The 27,720-nt window shown below is 45.7% G+C and overlaps 2 long non-coding RNA genes and 1 pseudogene across 4 annotated transcripts in view; 2 read left to right on the top strand and 1 right to left on the bottom strand.

Moving 5' to 3' along the window:
• Window positions 1-27,662, bottom strand: part of LOC310840104 — a 51,682-nt gene extending 24,020 nt beyond the window's left edge. The window contains exons 1-4 of one of the 2 annotated variants that reach the window (XR_014561802.1): window positions 26,263-26,349; window positions 24,384-25,667; window positions 8,795-8,944; window positions 5,769-5,885 (exon numbers count right to left, since the gene is read on the bottom strand). This is a non-coding gene — a long non-coding RNA (uncharacterized lncRNA). Of the gene's footprint in view, window positions 1-5,768; window positions 5,886-8,794; window positions 8,945-24,383; window positions 25,668-26,262; window positions 26,350-26,991 lie in introns of those variants that run through there. The other variant, XR_014561801.1, reaches the window with a different exon arrangement.
• LOC310840085 (twist-related protein 2 pseudogene) lies at window positions 660-23,856 on the top strand (annotated as a pseudogene). Its single transcript, XR_014568571.1, has 2 exons — window positions 660-1,464; window positions 21,340-23,856. The product of XR_014568571.1 is annotated as a twist-related protein 2 pseudogene (transcript).
• On the top strand, window positions 24,663-26,698 carry LOC310840121. Its single transcript, XR_014561821.1, has 2 exons — window positions 24,663-24,736; window positions 26,242-26,698. It is a non-coding gene; the product is annotated as an uncharacterized lncRNA (long non-coding RNA).
• Window positions 27,663-27,720: the final 58 nt, after the last annotated feature.

The raw sequence follows: 27,720 nt of genomic DNA, 5'->3' as shown, positions 1-27,720 counted from the left end.
TACCGTAAGTCTGTTTACAAGTCCCAGAGACAACCCTGGGACATTTATGAGAAAAAAAGCATAGGGTTGGGTTGGAATGCTTGTGTCTCTAATGGAAAAAAACCCTACATTTTCAGACTTTTTTGCTTTAACTCTAAAATCTGTATGTTCCTGTGTAAATAGAAGTTGACACAGGGAAGGGACCACTTTACCTACTATTAATTCCCTGTGACCAAGATGGCAAACACCCCATCTCTCTCAGATATATCTATATCGATTTGTTCCTCCTGAGAATAGCCTGCATCGTTATAAGCTTGTGGCACTGCAGTAAGTAGCCCCAAAGAGTCCACCCAGCAGCAGCAAATGCTGCCCCATTTATCTTTTGATCAGTAGCGAAGGCACCAACCCAATGCAACAACTGCAATCTTCATTGACAAGGTTGTGGGCAGGGGTCAGCCCTGGCAGACCCTTGTCAATTACAGTGGGTGAGGGAAACATCCTCTGGCATCCAAACGGCTGGCTAGAGCATCTGTGCCTAAGGGCTGGGGGGGGGGGGAGGATGTTGGGGGAGAAGAGAAGAGGAAAGGAAGGCAATCTGGAACCCATAAGCTCTCTTGATGTTTGCATTATCGTGGAGGGCTGCATTGGTCTGTGCACGGCCCCTCCCCTGGAACGCCTTACCCTATCCGTAAAGGGCATTAACAACATTTTCATAACGCCCCTCCTCTCTTTAGCCCTTTAGGAAGGGTGGAGGGAAAGGAGGGTGAATAAGCAGATCCTTGAAGGTTGGAGCAACTCAGAAAGCCTTTGCCGCTCTGGAAGCTGTGGGGCTTTTTTTTTTTGGAAGGGTCCCACCCTTAAGGTTACCCCATTTGAACCTCGGGTCGCCTTGGTTTGGATGCACCACGGCCTGTTAGATCCAGGTCCTTGCCGCGTCTACTGAGAGGGAAGGGAAGGAGATTTGCAAAGGATGAAAGAGGAAAGCATGTGCCCAGATTCCCCGGAGGGGAGCTTGGTGACCAGCGAGGAGGAGAGCGAGAGGGTCCCCAAAAAAGGCCTGCGCAAGAGGACCCAACTAGGCAAACCCTTGGCCTCGGCTCCCCTGCAGGAGTGCAGTGTCCCCTCGCCCCAGGGGAAGCGCAGCAAGCGCAGCCCTGTGCCACAGACCTTCGAGGACATGCACACGCAGCGGGTGATTGCCAATGTGCGGGAGCGCCAGCGCACCCAGTCGCTGAACGATGCCTTCGCTGAACTGCGCAAAATCATCCCCACGCTGCCTTCCGACAAGCTCAGCAAGATCCAGACACTCAAGCTGGCAGCGCGATACATCGACTTCCTCTACCAGGTTCTGCAGAGCGATGAGCTCGACCACAAGATCTCCAGCTGCAACTACCTGGCCCACGAGAGGCTCAGCTACGCCTTCTCCGTCTGGAGGATGGAAGGGGCCTGGTCCATGTCAGCATCCCACTGAGACCCACCGGGAAGGTATGTCCTGCTCCATGCTCTTCTCCTACCTTGCACTTCTTCTCTAGGCTGAGTTCCAAGACCAGGGCATGGTTAGCTGCAGACTGCTCTTTAACTGTAAAAAGTTGCAGTGCACATACAGAAAACACAACTTTGGGCATGTGCAAAATATCTTTCTAATCACCAGTGAACAACCATAACCAGCTGCCAGATATCTGCAACTAGGCATAAGGGCTTTCTGGTCAGAAGGTTGAAAAAACATGGTACCCTGACAGTCTTTAGATTTGAGCAGTTTTTAGACTACACAGAGACAACGTGGAAGTTGAAAGTGGCACATTCCTACAACCAATGGACACATGCCTTTCTTTCATCCCACAGTCACTTCTGGTCCCCAGACCTGCTTGCCAGAAGATATCTGGTAAGGAATAACCACATTACAGGCAAATGACTCCTCTCTCTAAGACACCAGCATAAAACAAAGTGCACACTGTCATTTGTCCCCTGTAAAAAAACTTTAAAAAAAATCCCATGGCATTTCATAAAGACATTGAACAGGGATACAAGAACTGCATCCTAAGCACACTTCTCTGGAAGCAAGCCCCTCTGCATTTGGTAGGACTTGCATTCGAAAGACGGTGCTTAGGACTGTGCAGCACTTTGCATGGGATGGGGGGGGGGGGAGAGGTAAACTTGGGTCAGCAACTTGGGTTGTTGTTTTGTTAGAAATAGGCCTGGGCTGTTGATTATTTGTCCCTCCTAATTGAGCAGTTCCTGGATTTCAGTAGCAAAATCCACCACAAACTGCTGGATATGCCAAGCAGGTGCTGGATCTCAGCTGAAACCGACATGCTTGAGCTGGGCATTTTTATGTGTTTGATTAAGCTCAACCTATATGTTCATGTGTATTCAAATTTCATGAACCATTTATTTCTATAAATGGTATTTATGTAAGCAGAAATGCCACAAATATGTATCATTTTCTGTGCCTGATGCAGTTCCAGCCCAAGACGGTCTCTCTCTCAACCCCTCTCTTGGTGCCTAAGCAGAGCTCACCGAGACCAACATTTTTGTAAAGTCTCACTTCACCATTCAGATACCGATTCCTGCCAATGGCTTGTCCACAAATCCAGATAAATTCAGAGATGGTCAGGCCCAGAAGATGCCTTTATCCTTTTAAATGAAGAGCTGGATTGTAGGGAATTAAGTACAAATTGCTTTCTGTTTTGGCTGTAGGTTGTAATCCAACGTCAGTCATATTTAGAGTAGAGCCACTGAAATGAATCGAGAGGACTAAATTGTGCCTTCTGATTTCAATGAGTCAGTTTGGAGTACGACTGATGTTGTATACAATGTTTTATCTTTATTTTGTGTTTGGAAGGCAGACCCATTCCACATCGCCTTTATAAGCAGGCCAACAAATTTTTCACCAGGGACACATTACATTCATCCATTTCTAATAGAAATATAAAACCTACACATTCATAATGAGACAAATAGGCACACAAGAGCCCCAAACACACTTCATAACATGACTTGCAAAGGCATCCTGATTTTTGTATATTATGCACAAACCATCTGTCACCCTTTTCATGTTCCTGCAAGAGAAGTCAGCTCTGCTGTTCCCATTTCACAGACTTGGAAATGGAGGTTGATAAAAAGAGCCAATCACCTGGATGCCTGTTCATGTGCCTGCCCTGGATAACAATGGCACCTGATCATTATTTCTATGTGTGAAAATGATGTATACTTCCCTCAGAATAAAACCACACTTTTGGCATTATATGGTAAATGTAAACAGCTAGCATCTCCTGCCTCCATATGTGTAACCACAAACATGGATTAAAACTGCACCACTGCAGATATGGTTTTAAATTAGGATGCCACAAATAGATAAGATAAGATAAGATAAACTTTATTCGCATTAGCCAACGGCCATAGCAACATAAAACAAGCAATATATACAAATAAAATATATACAAATAAAAACGACAGCAATGGGTAAAAAGGGCAATCAAATGGCCAAGATTATCATTCAGATAGTGGCCCTTAATCTCATTGCACCCTTGATAAAGCTAGCAACATTTGCTGTTGTCTGATCATTTTTTATGCCACAAATATTTATGCGCTCCTTGCTGCCTCAAGTAGACCTTAAATGCTACCCCACTTCCCTCTGCAGTTAGGGTCAACATTTTTAAAAGTCTCACTGAACCATTTGGACATAAATTACTGCCTTCATCTATTCTTTTCTTGCAGAGGGCAATGAGTTCCTTTGGACATGGTTTAAAAAAACCCCAAATTCAGCCGTCTGAAGCAGCTTGCATCACTTTGCTGCGTGGTATGATTGGTTCAGTTTTGGTGCATTAAACTGCAAATTTCCTGCTGTAAATTCATAGACTGAATATTCAGGGAGCCAGTTTGCGATTATTACCATCAGATCCACATACAGCCACCCAAACTTTTTTCAGGGTGTTGTGCAAACAAGCTAAACGCACATTGGATGTACAGCAATGATTCAAATCAGAGAGAGAAAGGCTTCTATGCTCTTGAACAGGAAGCATGATGCACAGATATGCCTACCTCAGTTAATAGATGCACATGAAATGCACTGCAGAACAAAGATTCGGATCTGCATTGCAAAACAGAATAATTGTAAATCAGCATGTGGGGAGACAGAAGTACTGCGGCAGGTTTTAGACACCCCTAGTTGGCTACATTGCTTGACACCCTGACAAGTCTGCTGTGACTTTAAGGGTTTCCAGGAAGGAAGAATTTCACTAGCTGTGATCCCTTCCCCTGCCCCCCCCCCACAACCTGGATTTCTCTCATTTAGAAACTGAAGAATCTGGCCCTGGATGCCACTAAGGTTGCCCAGGGAGTTAAAGAATGTTATAAGGTTACTTATTCATATCAAACAGATATCTGATGCCAAGACCAAAAAAAGGAAACTTGCACTAACGTACCCCAAAATTCTGCAACAAGGAAAGCATAATTATGTGACCCATATAAGATATGGGCAAAATTTCACAACCTCTCTTCTTTTGCATCATTTATCCTACATTTTATTCTTCCTTTGCATACATTTCCCCGCACCTGCTAAACATCATGAAGTGATGCAAATAACTGTGTGACAGAGCAGGGAAGCCGAGTCTTCTGGTGGCCAGAACTCTTGTTCAGCAAGCATAGTCTTGCAACCATAAGGACTAGAAAGCTTAGGGTAGGGGAAGAGATAGAACTTAGTGGTGGTGGCGCATCTGCTTTGCATGCAGGTGGTCCCAAGGTACAAATCCTGGCATCTCCAGGTCGTGCTGGAAATAATTCTGTCAGAAACTTGGAGAGCCACTGGCAATCCGTACCAAGAGTACTGAGCTTGAGCTGGATAGACCAGGCGTCTCTCTCTCTGTGGGAGCAGCTTCCTATGCCTTATGAAAAAAGAAAGCAGGCCAGGATTCATGTGGCCCAGTCCTTACAACTCTGCTTAAAGACTCGGGGCAGAGGCCCATGGCGCAACTCTGCATAATATTTGCATATGCTGATTTCTATGGATAGATGCCTCTGATAAATTGCAACGGCAGGTGAGGAGCAGAGGTCTCACCAGGATGAAATAGGGAAAGTGAATATATATTTCTTTTTATAAAGGGGAGGCAGGAGATCCGAGGTCTGCTGCAAAAGGCACGAGACATGGGCCCTCTAGACCACCTCCTAAATACTCCCCTGCTCAAAAGTTAAGTTCCACTGAACTTTAGGGCTACCAAAACTCCAAGTAAGCATGCAGAGGATGGAAGCTTTCAAAAATGAAGGCTGCAATCTTGCACACATTTTGATGGTTAGTTAAGTCCCATGGAATTCATTGGGGCTTACTTCCAAGTGAAGCTGCACAGAATTGTGCTACAAACTCCACAGTCAATATTCCAATTTTGCAGGTCTGGGCTCCCCCCTGCCCAGTGAGGAGAGGTTTCTGCAGAATGCTGCTTGACATTTTAAAAGACAACCCCGTCCACCTCCGATCATTCTGTTGACTTCTTCAGTATATAGCCTGCTTTTCTGGACCAGCTGCTCCCCAAAGCAGCTGACCAACACCTTTATAAAAATGGGAACATTTGATTTCAAATTGAAAACTAGCAAGCAGAAATATATATCAAAATCAATGCTTGTAAAAACAGGAAATGGCATCAATTCTTCAAAATAATGAGAAATGATTGAATTAAGTAGCTTGCCCTGTCCTCCTAATGGGGTCAATGGAACAAATTTGATGCATCACCCTGCCAACACCCTGCAAAGGAATTTCGGAACCATGTAGGTGCAACCCTGGAAATGCCAAATCTTACCTCGGACAGTGGCATCACCCGCAAAAGTGTACATTCAAAAGCACACACTCCAGGATCAGCTCTGCACATGCTGGAACAATCTTCTTGGTTAGCATGTCCCATCCATGGCTTAAGCCCCTGGGATGGGATGAAAAGAAAACAGGGCAATTAATGCCGAAGAAAACGGTGATTGCTCTTTGAGATTGCTGCAGGCAGAGTATCACCCGGAAAGAGGAAAGTATATCAGACCTAGCCTGATCTCTGACCCTGTGGCTACTCTCTCCCACAGGGCAATAACCTCTCATGATGCCCCCCCTTTGGCTCAGCCCCCTTTTATTATACAACAGTGAATTCAGTTTTTGTTTTCTGCCATATGTTGGAAAAATATTGTCTGCTGCCGGAGGAAGGAGAGCTGAAGCATGGGGGGGGGGGGAATCTAACCAACCTGAGAGTCTTTCCCCTTGGCCCCTCAACCTTCAGGATGAGTCTGGGTAACATTAGCTCCGGGGTCATTCAGTCAGGAGGACAACACCCCTCAGCTGGGCTACAGTTAGAACTGATGCAAGCCCGAGACTGATGGCCTATGGAGGTTTCCATTTTCTCTAGGTTGGTTCTCACTTCGTACCTTGACAGTGATCATGGGCACCTTGCAAGCCAGCGCAAAGTACTTACAGTAAGTTCCAAATATATACAGCACGTACTGGATTTTTGTAGCCTGTGAGTCCCATGATATAGGGACGTGGGTGGCGCTGTGGGTTAAACCACAGAGCCTAGGACTTGCCAATCAGAAGGTCGGCGGTTCAAATCTCCGTGACGGGGTGAGCTCCTGTTGCTCAGTCCCTGCTCCTGCCAACCTAGCAGTTCGAAAGCACGTCAAAGTGCAAGTAGATAAATAGGTACTGCTCCAGCGGGAAGGTAAACGGTGTTTCTGTGCGCCAGAAGCAGCTTAGTCCTGCTGGCCACATGACCCGGAAGCTGTATGCTGGCTCCCTCGACCAGTAAAGCGAGATGAGCGTCGCAACCCCAGAGTCGGCCACGACTGGACCTAATGGTCAGGGGTCCATGTGCTCAGTCCTTCCATTAGAATCCATGGGGCTTAAGTAGCAGCTAACATTGGCCAGACTGTGAGTGCATAAGGAACAATCTTCAGTCCTGCTCAGATCAATCCGTATTGCTACCCTAGTAAGCAGCATCTGATTGGGACAGACACCAGAGGCATTACTACCCTACACATTTCCTCTTTTTCCTTTCTGCAGTGCAAACAACTCTCACAAATCCAAAGCACAGGGGGAAATAAAGAGAAGTCCCCTAATCAGACTTTAGGCAAAGAAATCTTGGAGCACTTTGTGCTCCTGGATGCTGCAAATAGGTTCTTTCTGCTCTTGAAATTCTGTTAGAAAGGCTGGAGCTGCACAAGCTGTGGGAGACTTCTGTGCTAGTAGCTGTAATTATGCCACAGGCCTGGTTCCCCAACTGAAGCACCCATTCACTTCAATGGGACTTGCGAAGGTCATGCTTTAGGACTTCTTCTCTGCACTGCCGAATTAGTGCATGCCCAGTGTCCCCTTCTCCACTTGTCCTGTGGCTCCTTCGCTGTGCCACATGCAGCAGAAGAGCCGTAGCACCTGCTTTGCACGCAAAAGGTCCTATGTTCAGTTTCTGGCATTTCCTGGTACGGCTGGGAGAAACCTCAATCCAAAATCCTGGAGAGCTGCTGCCAATTAGTGTAGACAATACTGAGCTAGATGGGCCAACGGTATGACTTTGGAGAAGGCAGCTTCTTGTGGTCCTGGGCTCACCCTAGATTCACTGCACTACATTTGAGTTTCAGATGTTTTCAGGAGGAAAGTTGGTGGAACCACCTGCCACCTGGTTCCCATTTAACCACCTGGGTCCTTTGGTTTAAGTGGCATTTTGCTCATTTATTTTCCCACTAAATTTATTTTCCTCTGGACTGTTGCCATTTCTAAACCTGCCAATCAAACAACTCATGGCAGTGAGCGCACAAGGAGCAAAATGACTTCAGTTTTAAAAAACAAAAGATGAAGCTGTATTGCAACAAAAATAGCAAAACCAATACACGGTGAGCTAAATTCAGAGCCATCTAACCCATCCGTGCTCACTATTAAAATGAAAGAGCAAGCAAAGCATTTCCCTGCCACCTCCAAAATGTAGCAAGTCTTGCATTCCATCAAGTTACCGATGGAAGAATGTTTCAGAACAAGATTAGAGAAGTCCTGCAATGCAGAACATTTATACTGAGTCAGACCACTGGCCCATCTATTTAAATTTACTGCCTTTATATCTCAGCCTCTTTTCATCATGGAACTCAATGTGTCCTGCATTGGACTCCCAGGTGGTCACCCATTCAGGTACTAAACAGACCCAGACCCAGAGCCAGTGTGGTGTAGTGGTTAAGAGCAGTGGACTCGTAATCTGGGGAACCGGGTTCGAGTCTCCACTCCTCCACATGCAGCTGCTGGGTGACCTTGGGCCAGTCACACTTCTCTGAAGTCTCTCAGCCCCACTCACCTCACAGAGTGTTTGTTGTGGGGGAGGAAGGGAAAGGAGAATGTTAGCCGCTTTGAGACTCCTTAGGGTAGTGATAAAGCGGGATATCAAATCCAAACTACTCTCCAGACCTGCCTAGCTGCCACCAGGTGTCTGCCTCACGTACCTTTAGGCCAAACCCTGACATCTAGCTCAGTACTGCCTCTAGCAGCTCTCACTGTTCCCTGAAAATCAAGGGAGGAGCAGAAACACTGTCTCTTGATCTTCAGAAAATAGTCCCTACAGAGCAAGAGACCTCATCTGTCCTCCTCATCACTGCGCTGGGCTGGGCTGGGCTAGGAGAGGAACCTAGCTTAGCACTGCAACAGGAGCATCACTGCTGCTAGAAGATTTTTGCACACAGGAAAGAGGATGGTGCCGCACCAGAGGGAGATGGTGCACCTTTGCAAGAACATTGGGGGAAAGAGAAGGAGGTGCCTGATTTTGGGAAAGGGCTGCTAGGCCACCAGAAGTAGCTTTGCAACCTTTATATATACCTGGGCCATATGCAGACTGTGGGTTCACCACCCCTGCAGTAGAGTCTCAGGTGAGGTTTTTCCCCCAGCCCTACGTGGAGATGGCAGAGACTGAAGTGGAGATCTTCTGCTGGCAAAGCTGGTACTCTTCCAACAAATGATGGTTCTTTCCTAGAACAGATTTGAACAGCTGTGATGAATACTAATTTGATTAACCATAGTATTTGTTGCTACTGGATTTAAAACCAAAACCAAAATGTGCAAACCTTACAAATACAAGTTGGGGTCTATAGGGGGTGAGATTCACTGAATGTATGTTGCATCATCAAGGGGTGAAATCTGGAGAAACTGCCCTCAAATAGGCTCTAGTGTACCAACAGGGTGATTTTCCTTCTCCTTTAGTTATTTATGGTGCAATCAATCGTATGCATGCTCACTCAGAAGTTAAGTCCCATTGTGTTCAATGGAGCTTAATGCCAATAAAGTGTGCACAGGATCTTAACCTCAAACTGAGAACTGGACTACAATCCCAAGGAAATTGGGAATGTGTGTGTGGAAAGTGTCTCAGAAGATGCATGCCAGGTTACAGCACGCATCCCCAAAGGCCAGTTCCATCCCCACTTTTAGCCTGCTTGCTGAAGGGAAGCAAATAGTAAGGGGCCCAGATTAGGTGGAAGTCAGTTCCCAACCTTCATGATCACATATGGTGCCAATGCTTCATTGAAGCATGTAGGAAGCACATATCAGTTTTTGGCTGGCAAATATCATTTTGACTTACCGTATTTTTCGCTCTATAAGACTCACTTTTTCCCTCTGAAAAAGGGAGGGGAAATGTCTGTGTGTCTTATGGAGCGAATGCAGGCTGTGCAGCTATCCCAGAAGCCAGAACAGCAAGAGGGATTGCTGCTTTCGCTGTGCAGCGATCCCTCTTGCTGTTCTGGCTTCTGAGATTCAAAATATTTTTTTTCTTGTTTTTCTCCTCCAAAAACTAGGTGCGTCTTGTGGTCTGGTGCGTCTTATAGAGCGAAAAATACGGTAAAAGTTTTCCTGCAACACTCTCCCCCCACCTGCTGCATGCTCCCAGCACATGCACAAACACATGCTCACTTTCCCATACTTTAATTATTACCCAAGTTTATGTATCAAAGTGATTCTGAATAAGAGAATATGACATACCTTATCAACAATTGGTGCTATTCAACCAAGTGTCACTTAGAGTAGACCCCCTTGAAACTGATGAGCATAACAAACTTAAGGTCATTTAATTACAGTAGATCTACCCTGAGCAAAATTTAGCTGCATAACACCTATCATGAAATTCAGAATAAAATGAATCACAGTACATAGCTCTGAGGTCACATTTCAGGGAAAGCCTCCGAAAAGAAAAATACCAAAGCAAGAGTCTGAAGCTTAACACGGCTGGTGCTTGCCTAATATAAGTAGGAAAGGTGTTTCATAAGGCAGGTGCTGCAACACCTTGCTTCCGATTATCTTGGAGTGGACATCAAGAGCACAGGGCTCTGCTCAAAAGGTTTCTCCTGACAAACAAGGTGGCTGGACAGAAGCACATGGCGTAAGGCATTCCATGAGATATTAATACCACTAGGATGTGGGAGAAGTTCTATATTGTTTGCATTTTAATAAGAGACTACCTAATTCACAGTCCTTAAATCCAAACACAAGAAATTTGCAGTTTTCTGAATTTTGCAATGCAGTTCCCCAACCTAATAATGGGTACAAAATTCATATATTCAGGGGAAATGTGCATAAATGCATACATTTGTGAAAACACCACACAAAAAATGCATTACATTAGGTGAAATTGCTTGCAATAATATTAGGTGAACTTCACACAAAAATGCTGACCATTTTTTCACCGAATGGCTGCCGGAATGTGGAAAGCTGAATTTAAGGTTGCAAAATGAGAAATTGAGGCAAAACAAAACTGACGTATTTGTCAATCCTTAATATCACCCATGCCACCCAAAGCTACCAAAAATGTTTTGAAAAGCAAGAATTCCATGAAAATAAAGGGCAGAAACTGCTAATGGCCCATTTATGTTCCCAGAAGGAATTAGCATGTATATGAGAGGGTGCTCAGAAATCATGACGGAGCACCGGGGAGGGGGCTGCTATATAACTCAGACCCTAGAGAAGTATAGGCTTGTCCCTGTGTGATGAAGCCAAAGCCTCTCAGATCTGGGTTTGGTTCTCAGTGGGTTGTGTTGTTGCTGTTGTTGTTAAACCTAGGATAGTGGGTGCTTTTGGACTTTAGCACTTTCTGCCAGGATCACACATATATTCAAGCAGATGCCGATAACGCCCTTTGCTTTGCGCAATAAGAATGCATCTTCATAACTCACCATAAAAGAAAAAGGCTACGTTGCAATAAATAACAATGGCTAAACAGTGCTATTGCATAACGGATCCATTTCCAGTAAAGAAATAAGTAGAACTTTGTGTGGTAAGATAAAAACCACTCGGCAGTGATGTTGTATAACGTCTGCACAAATTCCGTGAAAGCAAATTGAAGAGATTACTCAACGTTCGCTTTGTCTGGAAGTGACCACTGGCTCCTTTCCAGGGTTCGCATTTGATTGAAGGCAAAAACCCATTTCTTCTGAAGTGAAATTCCACTCATCCCTCGGCTGGAACCCTGGAAAGCCCCTGCCAGTCTGTGTGGACAGCGCTGAACTAAATAGACCAGTGGGTCTGATGCGATACAAGGCAGCTTCCTACGTCTGTGGGGCAGGCTGCAGTTAATGAAAGAAAGGCACCAGGTGCACAGGTGGCAGAAAGTTTTGTCATTATGCTTAATAAATTCCCAGGTTGTCCCCAGGCATTCAAAACAAGTTTCACAGATAATGTTCCAGCAAACTACAATGGTACCTTGGGTTACAAACTCAGCTAACCCAGACGTAGTGTTGTTGTTGTTGTTTAGTCGTGTCCAACTCTTCGTGACCCCCTGGAACAGAGCACGCCAGGCACTCCTGTCTTCCACTGCCTCCCGCAGTTTGGTCAAACTCATAGTGGTAGCTTTGAGAACACTGTCCAGCCATCTCGTCCTCTGTCATCCCCTTCTCCTTGTGCCCTCCATCTTTCCCAACATCAGGGTCTTTTCTAGGGAGTCTTCTCTTCTCATGAGGTGACCAAAGTTTGGAGCCTCAGCTTCAGGATCTGTCCTTGGGTTAAGAACTTTGCCCCAGGATGAGAACAGAAATCATGTGCTGGCAGCACGGCAGCAGCGGGAGACCCCATTAGCAAAAGCGCTCCCCAGGTTAAGAACAGTTTCACGTTTAGAACGGACCTTCGGAACGAATTAAGTTTGTAACCCAAGGTACCACTGTATAGCTCAATTCAAGTCTTTACAGTGGGGCCAGAATCTGGCCTGATTCACATATCACTTATCTTTAGGCAGGCAAGCCACAGGGGGATGCTGGATTCTATACTAATCTCTCTCTTCTCTTCTCTCTCTCTCTCTCTCTCTCTCTCTCTCTCTCTCTCTCTCCTCCTATGCATTGTGCAAGTTTAGACTTAAGATACAAGCAGCCCTAGCTTGCTAATTCTGGAGGGATGTGGCCTGGGTGACACAGCAGGTCTCCTTGCCTCCTGATGCAGCTAGCCAGACGCAAGAAGCAAAACACAACTAGGATACATTCCCAGGGCCTGTGTACTCAGCATCTCCCTCCCTCAGGCACCTGCTCCCCACTCTTCATGGCAGGCAAGAAGGGGCAAGCAAAAGGGCCACGGAAGGAAGAGGCAGGGCCACAGCTACCTTTTCTCTCTTTTTAAATCAACATATTAAAGGGCAATGAAGTGGGTCGGTGCAGCGCATGGAACATGTGAAGTCTGTGCCCAGAGGGCTTATGGTCCATCTACATCAGGGATGGGGAACATCTTGCTCTCCAGATGTTGCAGGACTCCACCTCCCATCAGCCCCAGTCAGAAAGACCAAGGCTTATTAGAGGGTGATGCTGGGAGCTGTTGTCTAGCAACTTCTGGAGGGCCGGAAGCTTCCCCACTCAGGTCAGCATTCGCTGCACAGATATCTAGTGAAGTGGGAGATTAGATCAGTGATTCTCAAAGGATGTGGCAGGAGAGGATGACAAGTGTGGCGGGATACTTTTTCAAAATGAGAGCAAGAGCATTGGCTATTCTTCTACAGTTCTCCATATTGTTGTGAACAGGGATGTTCAACTTGGACAAATATGAAAGACTGGAAAAGAGAAAGGCTTCTTTCTCTTTCTGTTGAGGAGAGAGTTTGTTTGTCTCAAGTAAGACCCAAATGTAAATGAGATTACACAGCAAAAACACGCTCACTCCTCTCACTGAGTTTGTATACATACTTATTGCAAGAGGCTTGTTTATAATTATATTTTGGGAATGATTCATGTTCCTCTGTAGCTGCATTGTTTTATACTTTCTGGTTGTCCTGTGATCTTATTATAAAATAGTTGGGTTCTGTGCTATAAATCACGCACTGCTGGTTGTTTGTTTTTGTTAACAATAAAAAATTCAGTGTGGCACCAACTATTTTTTTTTAATTATTCTGAAAGAAGCCCAGAGAAAAAAGGACCAATGGATTAGATGATCAGTTTAAGGGTGGGATAGTCTCTGGACAATAGGCAGAGAAGCACAGCAAAATGGCTGCTCTGCTGGAAAGATTGTGTAAAAGCAGGTGGTGGCAGAGTGGGGTGGAGAACAGGGAGCTTGGCAAACAGCGAGCATCTCCCAGCCCAGATTGTAGCACGTCCACACTGCTACTTTTTATACCAGTTTAGCTACTAAGGTTTCTTCCCTGCGCCCCATTGTGGTTTCATTAGGGTGCTGTGCTAATCCCAAACACCCTCTAAGCTACAGTTCCCAGGGCTACTGGGACAGGGAGGCAGGGGGGAGAGAAGAGTGAATGGCTGTCGGTCATACATGTCAACTCAACATGGCACGTTTTACTTGAATGTCTGTTCCACTTCAGCTCATCATATTTAGCCCTCCCGCTGTGCTTCAGAGTGCTCAGAGCACTTCACAGATCTCCTATGAAACGAATGAAGCTTAAAGCTTCAGGGCCCCTGGTCCTAGAGGCAGTGGGGGAGCATTCTTTGCTGGCACCCAGGGCAGGCACATGTGTGCCAGGTGCGGGAACTGCCTTGTGGGGGGGAGGGCGCACTGCTGGAACGATCCCCACCCACCGGAGCTAAGTGGGGCCGCACTGCACTGCACTGCCTGCCCAGCCAGTGCCACCCTGCTTTGAGGAGTGCACTCACGGCGCCCTACAAGCCCAGCACCACTTTGCAAGACTTGCAAAAACAGTGGGGCTGGCAGGGTGCGTGCCTGTTGTGTCCTTCTCCCCCACTCTCCAGCTGGATGACACTGTGTGGAATACCCCCTCCCAAAGAAACCCTGCGCCTGGGGTGATGGTGCCCCAGACTTGCCCATGCTACGCCTCTGCCTGGAGGAGCCCCAGAAACAACCTTCACATGAAGTAGCACCACTCAAATTGGTTTTTGTTGTTGTATATATTTCAACAATCCCAGAGTTTGAGAGTCAGGAGCACAGATGTTGTAAAAGTGTGGTGATCTGTCATGCAACAACCCCATTGAAGAAGAGAACCTTGTTGGTTGCTAAGGGGCCCCCATGACAACTCAAGTTCCAGGGCCCAAAAAATGCAGGTCTGCCACTGCGCAGATGCATTAGATGCTTCCTAACAACCATGTACGGTTGACCAGTAACATCATCCTCAAACTGCTTAGGAGAACCAGAAGCCTTCCTCTTAGGAACTGTAGGTAGAGAAGCACACAGGCAGAATCAAACATTATTCTTATATGCTACAACTGCAGTGAGAATTATTAGCCCAATGATGGAAACAGGAAGAGATACCATTGAAAGAAGAGTGGCAGATGAAATTAATGGACTATGCCGAATTGGCGAAAGTGACTGGGAAAATTTGGAACCAGTAGGACCAGAATTTCTTGAAAGACTGGAACAAAATTATGTTGTATTTGAAAGATGACTGTAAACAACTGACATCGCTAATAGGGTTACAAGAAGCTTTGTAGGCTTAAATTATCATTTATTACTAAATGCAATTTACAAATTGTTTATTTAAGATTAGGATCTAATAGTAATATTAATAAGAATAAAATGCATATTAGAGATTAAGTTGGAAAACCATTAGTCGCGGAGGAGGGAAGTTCTGGACTTATATAGCCAAATGTTTTTATTTATTTATAAGATTGATGTTATGATGGAAAATATTTGGAAAAACCAATAAAAATTATTATAAAAAATTAAAAATAAATGAACTGCTTAGGAGAACCCAGTAAGTTTATGGAAGAGACAATTTAAACCAAGAACTTCCTTGTTCATTGCTCAACCTTCAGGGCCACAAGACTAGATTTTATTTTATTTTATTATTTTTTAAGAACTAGAGTGTCCCAAGAATCCATGCCTAAAATTGCACTGTTAGAATCGCTTGTTCAACAACTGCATTATGGTGGAGTGGAAAGAATACCCATCTGATTTTATTCTTATGAAAAGCAGACATGGTCTGCAGGATCTTTGAGGGTGCAGAGAGATTTGAATCAGAGCTGTGGCACTGGAAGACAGCCACTGTAGGGTCCTTTTGGGGTGGGGCTTTGAGTGACCACCATACCAGCAAGGGATGGAGAGCTACACTGAGCCCTGTCCCTCTTGGGACTTATCTCCAAAACCCCCCAAACACGTCAGGGCTGACGGAGAAAGAGCATGATGTGGACGACTGAGAGGGGAAGAGCCAGGCCTGTTTTCAAAGAGGGTCCATCCATCTCAGTAAATGCTGGCTTGGGTTTCTTTGTGGGGAGAAGGGACTTTGGCCTTGTGAAATCTTGCAAAGAGATTAAAAGGGAGAGGGGTTTCCAGGATGAGCTTTTAAAAAAATCTTGGCTGGTGCATCGTTCTCTCATCCCAAGCATTTCGCTTTTGAAAGCAGGAAGGTGTGAGTTATTGCTACACATAAGGCCAAACTATTCCATGTGTTCCACTGCATGATTGATTTTCACTTGTCTACACTGTTTCTTGTTTAATGGCATTCACGGGAAGGGAGTGATCAGGCTCTTGGCAAATGGCATGGGTGTGTAACCCCCTCCCCCCCCATGCTACCACCCCAACAACCCCCTCCCTGAAGGTTGGTATTTGCAGAAAGGTTGTTACTATTGAACATTTTTTTTTATTTTTCCATCTGCCAATCCCCCCCCCCAGGAAAAGCATTTCCCCCTGGACACCCCCCTCCAGGCCTTAATGTCAGAGGGGCACATTTGTTCCTCTTTCCAAGAACTGCCCATCAAGGACAAAGGCTCTGTCCAGATTTTTCATCTCTGAGGTGGGCTGGTCCAGGGCACCAGCATTGCAGAGCTCCCAGGCCAAAAGGAAAACCACAGCAACTACCCCCCGAAAACTACCACCCAACCTTTTCTGGCTCCCCCCCCCCAGCTTTGTTAACTGCAGCTCCTTTCCCTCACTCCGTACAAGTTGAACAGAGCAAAAATGTGTATTAAAATCAATCAATCAATATATCATTTGTAGTGGAGGAATGGGGAGAAATGTGCCTCCCATTAAGAAAACTCTTAACGGGTTTTATCCCCCACCCCAAAACAATTATTCAAAAGATCTGAGGGTGCTGGTGGGGAAACATGCTTTTAAACCGCCCCCCCCCACACACACATATTGCATTTTAACCTAAAGTGGCAAACAATCATAAAACGCTAAAATATGAAATGTAAAAGATTTCAACAAAACAAGATAGTAAAAGTCAAAAAATAAAATACATAAGAGCAGGATATAATAGCAGGATCTCACTAACGAAAACAACAGCAATTAGAAAAAAAAAAACCTAGCAAAGTTGACAGACAATGCAAACAGGTTCTGCCGACTCAGAATCATCTTTAAAGAGCTGGCTGCTTACAGCAGGTGCTTTCAGAAACCCCGTTTATTGAGCTTTTGGCTATTTAATGAGCATTCCTTTGAATTTCTTTTCAGGGAAGTTAGGTGGTTTTTATAGCAAAGCAAGTGTGATCCTTTGCATTTCCTCACCAATTTCCCATCTTTGGGAAAATCGATTTGTTGTGCAACAGCTCCAATCAACTATAATTGTACTTGTGTACACTGTGATCCAGTGTTTTGGGGCTAGTGGCATTTTTTTAGGTGGAGTTTTTTTGCTTTTTTGAAATTTTAACTGCACTGGACTCTTTTGGTTCTGTTTCCTTTCATTCTGAAACAAGTGTCAAGTGCACTCGCTGCCCCTTTACTATCAAGCCAGGTTCAAGCTACTTGTTTTAATTTACAAAGCCCCGACTTAGGGTACCTTAGGGATCACCTGAACCCTGTACCCCAGCTCGATTACTAAGATCATCTTGAAGAGGATCATTGGCCATTCCCTGAGTGGTGGCGCTCACTTGAGAGCAACAAGAAACTGAGCCTTTGGCATCATTGGCCCAGTGCTATGGAATCCCCTGCCAACTGAGACCCAGAGGGCACCTTCTGTGCCAACTTTTAAACACCTGCTAGCACGACATAGTTAGCTGGGGAAACAACAAAAGAAGGATTTCTGCCCAACTGCTTCCTGGTTTCAACAGCCTTAGATTCAGGGACGAGCAAGCGTTCCACGACTAGAGGCATCATATGGTGTGCACACTCATTTATTTCATCCGACGTCTCAGCTCCAAGAGATTTGAGAAAACTCTGCAAAACATTTAAGCAGTGAATCCATCCCAACGATCTGCCCGCATCCCGCTTGCTCAAAGCCCCTGCTGACATGAATGGATTACTTACGCAAGCAGCTTAATGTCGGAGCAACAACCTTGCGCAAGTTCACTGCTCTGATGGGACACCGCCCACCCACGGTGGCCCCTGATGCGATGAGCAGCAGGATGGCCATTTCAAAATGGTCACTGTAACTGTGTCTCTAAGAGACACCAGCAGAGACAAATGCTTATCTCACGGTGTCAAAAGCTTTACTCAACCGACTGCATCTCAAGCTGCTGCAAGTACAGCAAGAGCTTCTGATCACATCAGACAGACAGAAACTTAAATATTCCCTATGACTATGGAGAACCAAACTTCTCCTCAACTTCCTTTCCCTTCTTAGTTAGTGATCTTGTTGCTTTCTTCTTTTTTACAACCTGTATTTTAAACTTTGTTTCTGAGTCAAAATGCTGAGTTGGTTTGAAAATGCAAGAGAGAAGAAACACATGTGGATCTCCTCTGCCTGCAATTTTAGATCTTCTAAAGGCTAAAGGAGATGCGCTCCAAATATGATGCTGCCACTGGTGGCCTATTGGCACCACTTTTAAGTGTGCCTGAATTTAGTTGTCAGGGAGAAAAAAGCCACTGCTTTGTAGTTTTGGAAAAGCCCACAGAGGCAGCATCAGCCAAAAGCCACAAATGCATTTAAAAGCACTTTGGAATACCCTCTCCCCTGCATCAGATAATGTGCATGGCCCCTTCCAGAAGTTATGCTGTTCCCGCCTTCAGGTGTCATCACATTCCCTTTCCCTGGGTGGGAACTTGGCTCACACTGTCCTGCATCCAGGGGTGCCAACTAGAATAAAATATTGTGGGGGCCCAGGTAAGCCCCGCCCTGCATAATCAATCACATGATGCAGTGCACACACATGATTTCAATGGGAATGCCCATAAACTTTCATTGTGAGGGCCAAAGCCCCACAGCCCCTAGAGTTGGCTCCTATGTCTGCATCTAAGCTTGGAAACAACCCCAAAAGGTATCCTTCTAGCCTGCTCCAACACTTCCATTCAAACACACAGAGCTCTGCAGTGAAGCTGACAAGACTGAGGAAAGCCTGATCAATTTCATGAGAAAGCAGAGAGGAAGACTTTGAGGGAAACTGGCATCAGGGAAATCCATATTGTTTCCCCTAAACTTGCCAGTTTCAGTAGAAAGCAGAAAAGGTGTAGGTGGAGAAACTGGTGAAAACTGACAAGGTTTTCCTATGTTAGTTTGTTGGGGGAGGAAAAGACGAAAAAGCGAGAGAGATTGGGGTGGGGGCACTGCCACTCTTTCCAGAAGGGATCCAATCACACACCAGCGAATTCAGGTTGCACAATTATAGTTTATTGGGAGGTCTTGCTCAACAAACCCACTTCCACTAAAATGGGAGTTTTGTGGTAAGGAAATTGATGGACGGAAATGCACTGGCAAGTGTGAGGCAACGCTTGCTTTGATGCAACTTCATCCAACCTTCCCAAACAAGCAAACCAGAATGAATGTTCATGAAGTAACTTCCCTTGTATAACATCCCTGCAAACAAATCAGGACGAAGGCTCCACAAACAGTTCCTCTGGAAGTGTTCTATACGTATGGAGATAAATGAAAGAGAAAGGAAGCAGGAAGCTGTTCTCATTCCCAAATGCAGACACCCCTGCAAAAACGGCGGGAAGCGGTATTGTGCTTCAGTTACTCACAAGATGCACAATGACAGTATAAGAACATTTAAAAATGCATTGTTGCCTTTCACAAAAATGACAGGAAAAACACTCAACTGTGCTTTTAGGGCGTCAGTTATGGATTGCAGACCCAGCCAAGGCTGTCATGTGTAGTTCAGCCCCAACTGGCATGCTTGAAAGTTGACCGCCTTAGCAGCTCATCAGCTGGTCCATTCCTCCTCCTTCGTGGCATTCCAGGAGGGACACAAGAGGGGAAAATGGGGAGGAGCAGGCATTGAAAGTAGGTGCTGATGATTTATGGTGCCGGGGGCCTTCTCTGTGGCTACAATCCCAGGCTCCACAAGTCCGGGCCAAGAGAGATCTGGCTAGCCCCACTTCTAGTTACCTTCAGCCAGCAAGATTTTACTTAATCAGATTTTCGGTGGAAACAGTTAACCAAGATTAAACTGGAAAATAAAAGAGGGTGGCATTTGGATGAGGGTGCTGTGTAGATGCTGCACGAAACTTGTGCTGGCAGCCCCAAGTCCACAATGAAGTGCCCTGTGGAAGGACCCTCTGGCAGGCCTGGCAGGCACAGGTGCTGAAATCCTTTCTCCATGCAGCTCCCAAAAGGTTCAGAATGTCTGATCCTCCCTTTTCTCTACTTTTGGCCCATTAGCCAACATGCAACAAACAAACAAACAAACAAACAAACAAACAAACAAACAAACAAACAAACAAACAAACAAACATTGCAACAGGATGCTTTTACTCTGATGTTTTACCTGTCTCTTATGGCTGTTTTCAATGTGCTTTGTTGTATTCCATTGCTGGACTCCAACCCTCAGCGGACCAGTGGTCAGGGCTGATGGGAGCTGTAGTCCAGCAATAGCCAGGGACTCCTCACTTTGCCTAATAATATAGGTCTGGCCATGAGGATGGTGGTTCCTAAGAGGAGCTCAAGAGGAGGCAAGCAAGGACGACTTCTGAGCTTCGCCTCTTTCACTTAACATAAGTGGCAGCCCTGCCACCCCAGACCCGGTGTGGGAGTGTGGTGGTGTGTAGGGACCTTTGATGATAGCTTTACACAATGCATTAGTGCTACATGTAACTTGGAGAGTGGAGTATTCTTGTAACATAAAGAGCTGGACTGTAGGTACTTAGCACTCGTTAGGAGCAGATAAATCTTTAAAGCAAGATAGAGTTACAAAGACTTGCTGATATATATATATATCATATATATATATATATATATATATATATATATATATATATATAATCCTCATCTGGTTTGTGATCCCTGGAAGGATGGTGGTTTTCAGCTGCTTTCATTTAAATAATAAGGAAATGCAGTTCAAAAGGATCAGCTCTCTCATCTCAAAGGGGTTTTATGCATTTAATTTCCTTTGGAGAACAGGCCCTGGAGAGGACTGGGGGAAAGAGAGGCACTAAATATGAGCCAGCCCAGCCAATCAGAAGGTGCAACTTTTAGACGTTAAAGGTTTCCAACAGAAGCAAAAAGGAGGAAGACCTTCAGGCCAGGCCAGTGTCTTCCATATGTCAACATCCTTGAAGGTTTGGGCTTAACCTCCTGAGACTACCCTGAACAAACAGCTGATAGTTTAACCTGTTCAGTTGATTGTTATCACTTCAGACTGGAGACAGGGAATTTTATTATTATACATTGCATTTCTTAATACAGCTCTGCCCAAAGGACTTTCAGAGCAATATATAGCATACCGACCAACAATAATGGCATTGACAAAAATGAACCAGGGCACAAATGAATTTTTTAATGCCTCCGTGCACAGAGAAATCTAGCACATTGTGGTAAGAGTTGTAGCTTACCCTTCTTGACATACTGGTTTTCTATGTGCCGGGTTGAGTGCATTCAATCCTGCCATCTCCCATTGCAGTAGAGGCTAGAAACTTGTTTACCATGCAATGAACTACTTGCTGAGAGACGAACACCCAGGCACCCAGATGGCCTCATCCGTTCTGCTTAGCAGGGGGGAGCCATGGTGATAGTACTTGTTGCATCCAGTATAAATACTGTAGGCCAGGCTGTTTGTTCCTCTCCCATACAAATACCCCCTGTAAGTTGTCAGTTTGAGTTTGCCACTGATTTCTTTTTGTGGGTTTTGTTTCTCCAGGTCCATTCAGGAAGGTGGCCAGCAGGTAACACGCTTCTGCCTCACCTAAGAGCAGCAACAGAGGAACTCTTCTCCAGAGAAACTCAGGGCATATACTGTGTATGATTCTCCATCACCAGCTCAAAAACGAGACCAAATGTGATCACCATCCTCTTGGGGAGAAGAGAGCCCAGCTGAGATCTAGGATGGAGAATCCAGACTTTCCACCATTACTCTGGGAAGAACTGCAGACATAAGTGAGGCAGTGACTCAAAGCAGGCCCAGACTGCTTTTGCTTGTAACAAGCTGATCTCAAAATGTATATCTAGAATTCTTTTGATGAGCTAATTTATTTTTGAATTTGCAGGTTTTAAGAATAATTGTTTTATTTTTAATAGCTTTCTGCTTCCTGGGAGGTTCTTTCCACCTGCTCCCCTCCAGCTATCCACTAGGACCCAAAACAACAGGAATGACTTAAATCCTCTTGAGGTGATCTCCTGTCACCCTCCTTCAACAAGGACTTGAGCTCTAAAAGCCTCACTCCCTCCTCTCCCAATGGGGTTATGGTTATTCCGCTGCCAGAAAAAAACATATTCTGTACGTGCTCAGGAGCATTACACTTTTGGTGGTGTTAGTTTATGATTCAAGGCTAAAAAGCAGGACCTGCCCTGGCCTGGTGAGACCCAGCTTCCTCCATTGAGCTCAGCTTGCCCCTTCTAGTGATCCCACAATGGCCCATTCTGGCCCAAGTCTCATTGGGATAAGCACACCTTGCTATTGCCTAACACAGCTACTCACTGCTGCTAAATGGTCACCATATGGTGGTGGGAAATGAGAGAAACCAAATGCTTCTGGGGTGGGTGGGTGTGTATCTATCAGCAGCACAGGCTCAGTAAGTGGTGCAGTGGTCATTCTGTCTCCCCAGGGAACCCTGGGAACTGAGGGACTCATAGAATGTAGTTCTGTGAGAATTCTGAGAACCCGCACCAAACCACAATTCCCAGGAACTGTGGCACTGGGTGAGCCATTAATCTTAAAGTAGCCTATAAAACAAACTCAAATTTATACTTCAGACATACTCATTTTTTTCTGAACACAGTGGACTGCAAAGGATGCAAGGCCTTCATTGAGAGACTGCAACTCAGTGGTGGAGCACATGATGTGAACTGCCCTGAGATCTTATGATAAAGGGTGGTATAGAAGTCCTGATGATGATGATGATGATGATTATACTTTGCAAACAATGTCCTAGACATCCGGCCTCCAAGGAATGCATTGCCTGCTGCCATGTGACAGCGACAGATGTGGCACACTCTTTCAAGGCCAGATCTGCTGCCTCCTTGACAGTCCTCCCCATGTTGCATCTACAGTGGCCTCTGGGCAAAGAGGAGGTCTGCTGGCCTCCTGCCACCCTTGTTCCTGATGCAGATCTTCACTCACTACTGACAAGGAGGTGGGCGCCATTTTGTGGTATGCCTCAGGTGCCAAAACGTCTTGGGCCGGCTCTGGTCGCAGACTCAGTCTCTGGCATCTCCAGGTAGAAGGATCAGGAAACTGAGGGTGGCGGAAGAAACCCCTCTCCACCAAGATCCTGCAGAGTTGATAGTCCTTGGAAAATGGCCTGACTGGCCCAAGGCAGCTTTCTACATTCTCTCTTTGCCAGGGTTACATGGCGACTGTGCTAATATCCCATCATTCCCCTTGTTGGGTGGCTTAAGGCTGGAAAATGACACTTCCTCACTAAATGTAACTGACACGTTCTTTGAATTGCTTCACAGGGGGCAGAATAACTGCCGAGCCCTTGCTTGTAAGCTACCTACTGAATTGTGGTACATAAACTGGGGGCTTGCAAAAGGGATGAGGCCAGAGGTGACCACTGGAACATATACCATAGAGAGCAGTAGCCCTGGCTACTGACCATGCTTACTGGAGCTGGTGGGAGTTGTAGTTCAGCAGCCTCTGGAGGGCCAAAGGTTCTCCACTCCTGATTTAGAGAGGTGTGGGAAGCAGGCAGACAGTTCCCGTTCCCAGATAGGAGGAGGAAGGAAGGGGGTCACCTGCTCTTGCCTTTAGAAGTAGCTTGATTATCTGCAAAAACCGGAATGGGAAGCTTTTCACTGCCAGCTGGAACATTGCTGGCTCATGCCTGCAGATCCAACTGCTATACAGGCACAGCTGAAGAGGGTGTTAAAACAGCTGGCAACCCTAGCCTCCTGTTTCAAAGAACACAAAGCACCTGTATCTTTGAACAGTTCCCTGATTCTACAAGACAAATGACTATTGTTATGTATGGTTATATGGGTCCCTAGAAAGACATTCAAAGGGCATAAATCCCTTTGCAAATGGCAGGAAGGACGTACTTTGTAATTATTCTGCTCTGATAATGCTATAGATGTATAAACATACATATGGAGAAACAGAGGGAGACTTTTTTAAAAAGTTGTTTTGCAATTGTTTAACACCCCCCCCCCCAATTAAGGGCGTTTGGATCTTGCTAAATCTCAAGCACTTCAAAACACAATAAAAGCTATGATGGTGCCCTTGTTTGCAGATAAGACTAATATATTTTCCAGGATTCAAAAACAAGCCAACATCCTTCACCCAATATAACATGTGATTTTGTAGCAAGAATGTTTTTTAGAGAGCCTTACCAACAAGGCTGTCAGCTTTCTGAACTGCTCCTGCTCATCTGCCTTTAACTGCTGAAGTTAAGCAAACATTTTAAAAGGTTCAGCAGGAGCCTGGAACTTAGAGGGAAAGCAAGGAGAGCTGTTCCTGGTGTGAAAACAAAGTGCTAAATATCTGCACGATGAGTTGCTACTTAAGGTACAGGGACTGCCAATAATAATGCTGGCAACCCTTTGGTCACAAATTTTACTAGCTATACAGTTCCAGGCTTTAGATGTGCAGTGTGGATGTGAACCTAGCCTGGCATTCATCACAATACAAACATTAATGTATTGTTTTGTATATTATTGTATTGTATATGAGCAACCCAATTCACACATCTTTCAAAATCTAAAACACAGCTCCAATATTCCACAAAAGTCAGTCTTGACACTCACCTTCCTTGAGCAACTTTTCATCATTCAGCAGGATGCTGCAAAACTGAGGGACTTGCTGCCTCCATTTCCCCAAGTCTGTTTTCCTAGAAGAGCTCTTAAGAGAAGCTTGCTTCCTACTGTCTCTTGCCATCTCCTCTACTAAGCCTAGGCAAGAGCACAGCATCCTTCCCCAGCAGTTCACTTCATGGATTGAGGCCATTGTGACCTCAGAGTAGATTGCACCAATCAAACACATCTCACTTAACTTTTGAGCCCCATCTACCACTAAGTGGGCTGTAGCTACATCTTGCTGCAAGGCTACCTTTTGAGATGGAAAAATGGGCTTATGGCCTGAGATCAGGGCTTGCACAAATGTACCTAGAGAGAGTTGGGGTTGGGGTGGGGAGAGAGGGTGGTATATGTGAAAAGGAAAGAATGAATGGTAACATGCAATCAGTTCCCAGAAGGGCTGCTGTGTTAGCCTCTTGCAGCAAAAAAGCAGGCACAGGAGATGCTAAGCATCTGGGAGGGGGGCAGATTTAGGTATGCGGAACAGCCCCCAGGTGCTGCTGGACTCAAAGCAGCCCCTGCTGCCCACCTGCAGCAGCACACACAAGCTGTAGGATGTCAATAGCTGCATAAGCAGAAATCCATCAGATATTGTTTCCCCCTAGGAAGCTAGGCTGATGAGGTTCCTGGAAAACTAAACAGCCCATTGCCGGGGGTGATTTTTATCAACAGAATGGGGTGGTATCTGGAAAGAAGGGATGTTGTGAAGCCTGGAGGGAAAGACAGGAGTTGAGGGAAAGAGGCCGAGTGTAGCCGCATTCAATGGGCGTGACTGAGAGCAGGTAGCTTGAAAATTGAGGTCCAACCTTGTCATACTGCACCTATAGAATGTCTTCTTATCGTTCAGATCAGATCTGAGATACAAAGGTGGCAACCCTAGCTGGCATTTATCTGTCTCCCCAGAGAAGATGCTAACTGGGAAGAGTTATGAAGAAACCTCCCTGGGGAAGTCCCCCTCCACAAATGGAGAACCCCTGATGACATGGAATCATCTGTCTGTTCCCCTAAAAGTGTAACAAACATACACCCCTCAGTTGGGAGAAGCCATCATTCAAGAGTCACAGAGCATATGCTTGGCACAAATAAGGTCGCAGGTTAAATGCCCAGAATCTCCAGTTAAAATATGCCTACTAAAATGGCAGGCAAAAACCTCTGGCCTGAGCAATTGTGGTTATAGAGAAATGGGTGGGATTACTAGACCATGAATAAACTATGGAGGTTATTTGTCCATTTGTACTGCTGGTGGTACATGTGGGATTTTCAAGAATCACAACATAATGTTAATAAATAGCAAAACCTGCAATCCTGGGTGTCAGGTGTTGCTGTGTATCTTCACAGTGCCAGCTTCCTGATTTCACAGTGGGGTGTGTGTGTGTGTCTTTCAAAGGGTTTTTGTTAACCTGTGAGTGTGAAGAGAGCTGAACATATTAGGCACTAATCAAGAGTAGCACTGTGTGAACCACCCTGAGACCTGCAGGTATAGGGCAGTATATAAACTCAGTAAGAAAGAATACAGTGGAACCTTGGGTTACAGATGCTTCAGGTTACAGACTCTGCTAACCCAGAAATAGTACCTCGGGTTCAGAACTTTGCTTCAGGATGAGAACAGAAATCACGCAGCGGCAGCAGCGGGAGGCCCCATTAGCTAAAGTGGTACCTCAGGTTAAGAACAGTTTCAGGTTAAGAACGAATCTCCAGAACAAATTAAATTCTTAACCTGAATTACCACTGTAATAAATAATAGCACCCTGGGTCCACAGTCACAATCGTTAATAGAGATCAACTCTTTGCATCTTCCTTTCACCCACAGGTTCATACTCAAAGACATGACCTCCCCAAAGAACCATGGGGACCCCAGCTTGCCTCTCACAAAGCTACAACTTCCCAGAACCCTGGAATCTCATAATGGTGCAATGAGAAAAAACAACAACCCACTTTCCAAGGCTAGCAGGAATGTGAAGTGTGTGAAAGGGGCCCTGGAACTCCCATAAACCAGCATTTCCTCCTGCAAGTGGCTTTGTGTTGGAGCGCCTTCTATGATGATGTAGAGAGTTTGACCTCTGGGTGTCAAAAATGCTCCATTTCTCAGACTTTCTTAGTAATCAGGGAATTTTAGTGCTTAACATTCTGGCTTTCTGGCTCATGTTGCAGCCAGCACCCTAACGATCCCGATACCCCTGCGAGCGTGAGTCAGTCCTGCATCCTAATATGTGTAACAACATCACCGCCACGTCTGGAAGTAATTAAATGTCTCCGCACTCTTGTCATCTGACTTCCTGTTGCAGCTCTCTCGTCCCTTCCTCCAAAGGCTGAAGCAGCCTCTCCTTTTCCCACTTAGCCAGCAGCAGGACTCTTTAATAAGGTCTGGCATACCTCAACCCACCCCAAACAAAACACTCACCTAAACCTTGTGACCTCTCCCTGCTTAGAGAGTCTGATTCCAGACTGGTAATCAGTGAGTCAACGGTTTAGCACATTTGCACATGCATGCTCTGTCTGGCCCTAGGAAGTCCCAGGAGACCCAATCACCCTTGCCAATTCCACTAGCCAGGAAGCTCACTTTCCCAGTCTTGCTTCGATCAGGCAAGTTCAGTCCCTGGAAGGAAGAAACCATCTCATCGTGCCATGAAACTAGGCAGTGGAACAAGGCTTTCTTTGTGGTGGCCCCTGCTATGACCGGAGGTGAGGTAGATCAGCACAAGATGACTTCAAAATGGAGGACTCAGCACCTTGAGCATTGCCAGGAGGAGGGGTGTGTGTGTGTGTGTGTGTGTGTGTGTGAGAGAGAGAGAGAGAGAGAGAGAGAGAGAGAGCTGCCCCTCTAAATCAAGTAAATAAAAATTACTTAACTAACCAACTGAATTGCAGATAACTTGGTTCTGCCCCACCCCCCAAAACCTGCTCCCCAACATAAATCCTGGTTACACCCATGCCCAGCACCCTTCCTTTTTAGCAAGATGTGTGCTGACTTCCATAGGCACCACGGATCAATACCTGCTGCCGGAAAAGAGCAGCGTTCCAGAGCCTCAGTAAGAAAATCTACCCACCTTTTGGGCAGAGCTCCAGAAGCCACCACCCTCAGCACCAGCACCAGCACTGCTACTGTCACCACCACACCTGGGACGGAGCACTCAGCCCATTTCTCATACTTTCAACTCTGCAGATCTGCTTCAACAAACAGTCGTTTATCAGCAAGCCGCCTGATGGCTGTTGGGGCTGGTTAGGGCAGCTATAAATAAAAATGCTGTGCAAGGATATTCCTGCCAAAATCCCCTTTTCTATACCTCTG

This window comes from Podarcis gaigeae (assembly GCF_964106915.1).
Source record: "Podarcis gaigeae genome assembly, chromosome: 2".
Classification (NCBI taxonomy): Eukaryota; Metazoa; Chordata; class Lepidosauria; order Squamata; family Lacertidae; genus Podarcis; species Podarcis gaigeae.
Note: the sequence above shows the minus strand (reverse complement) of the source record. Positions and strands in the feature narration are given on the sequence as shown.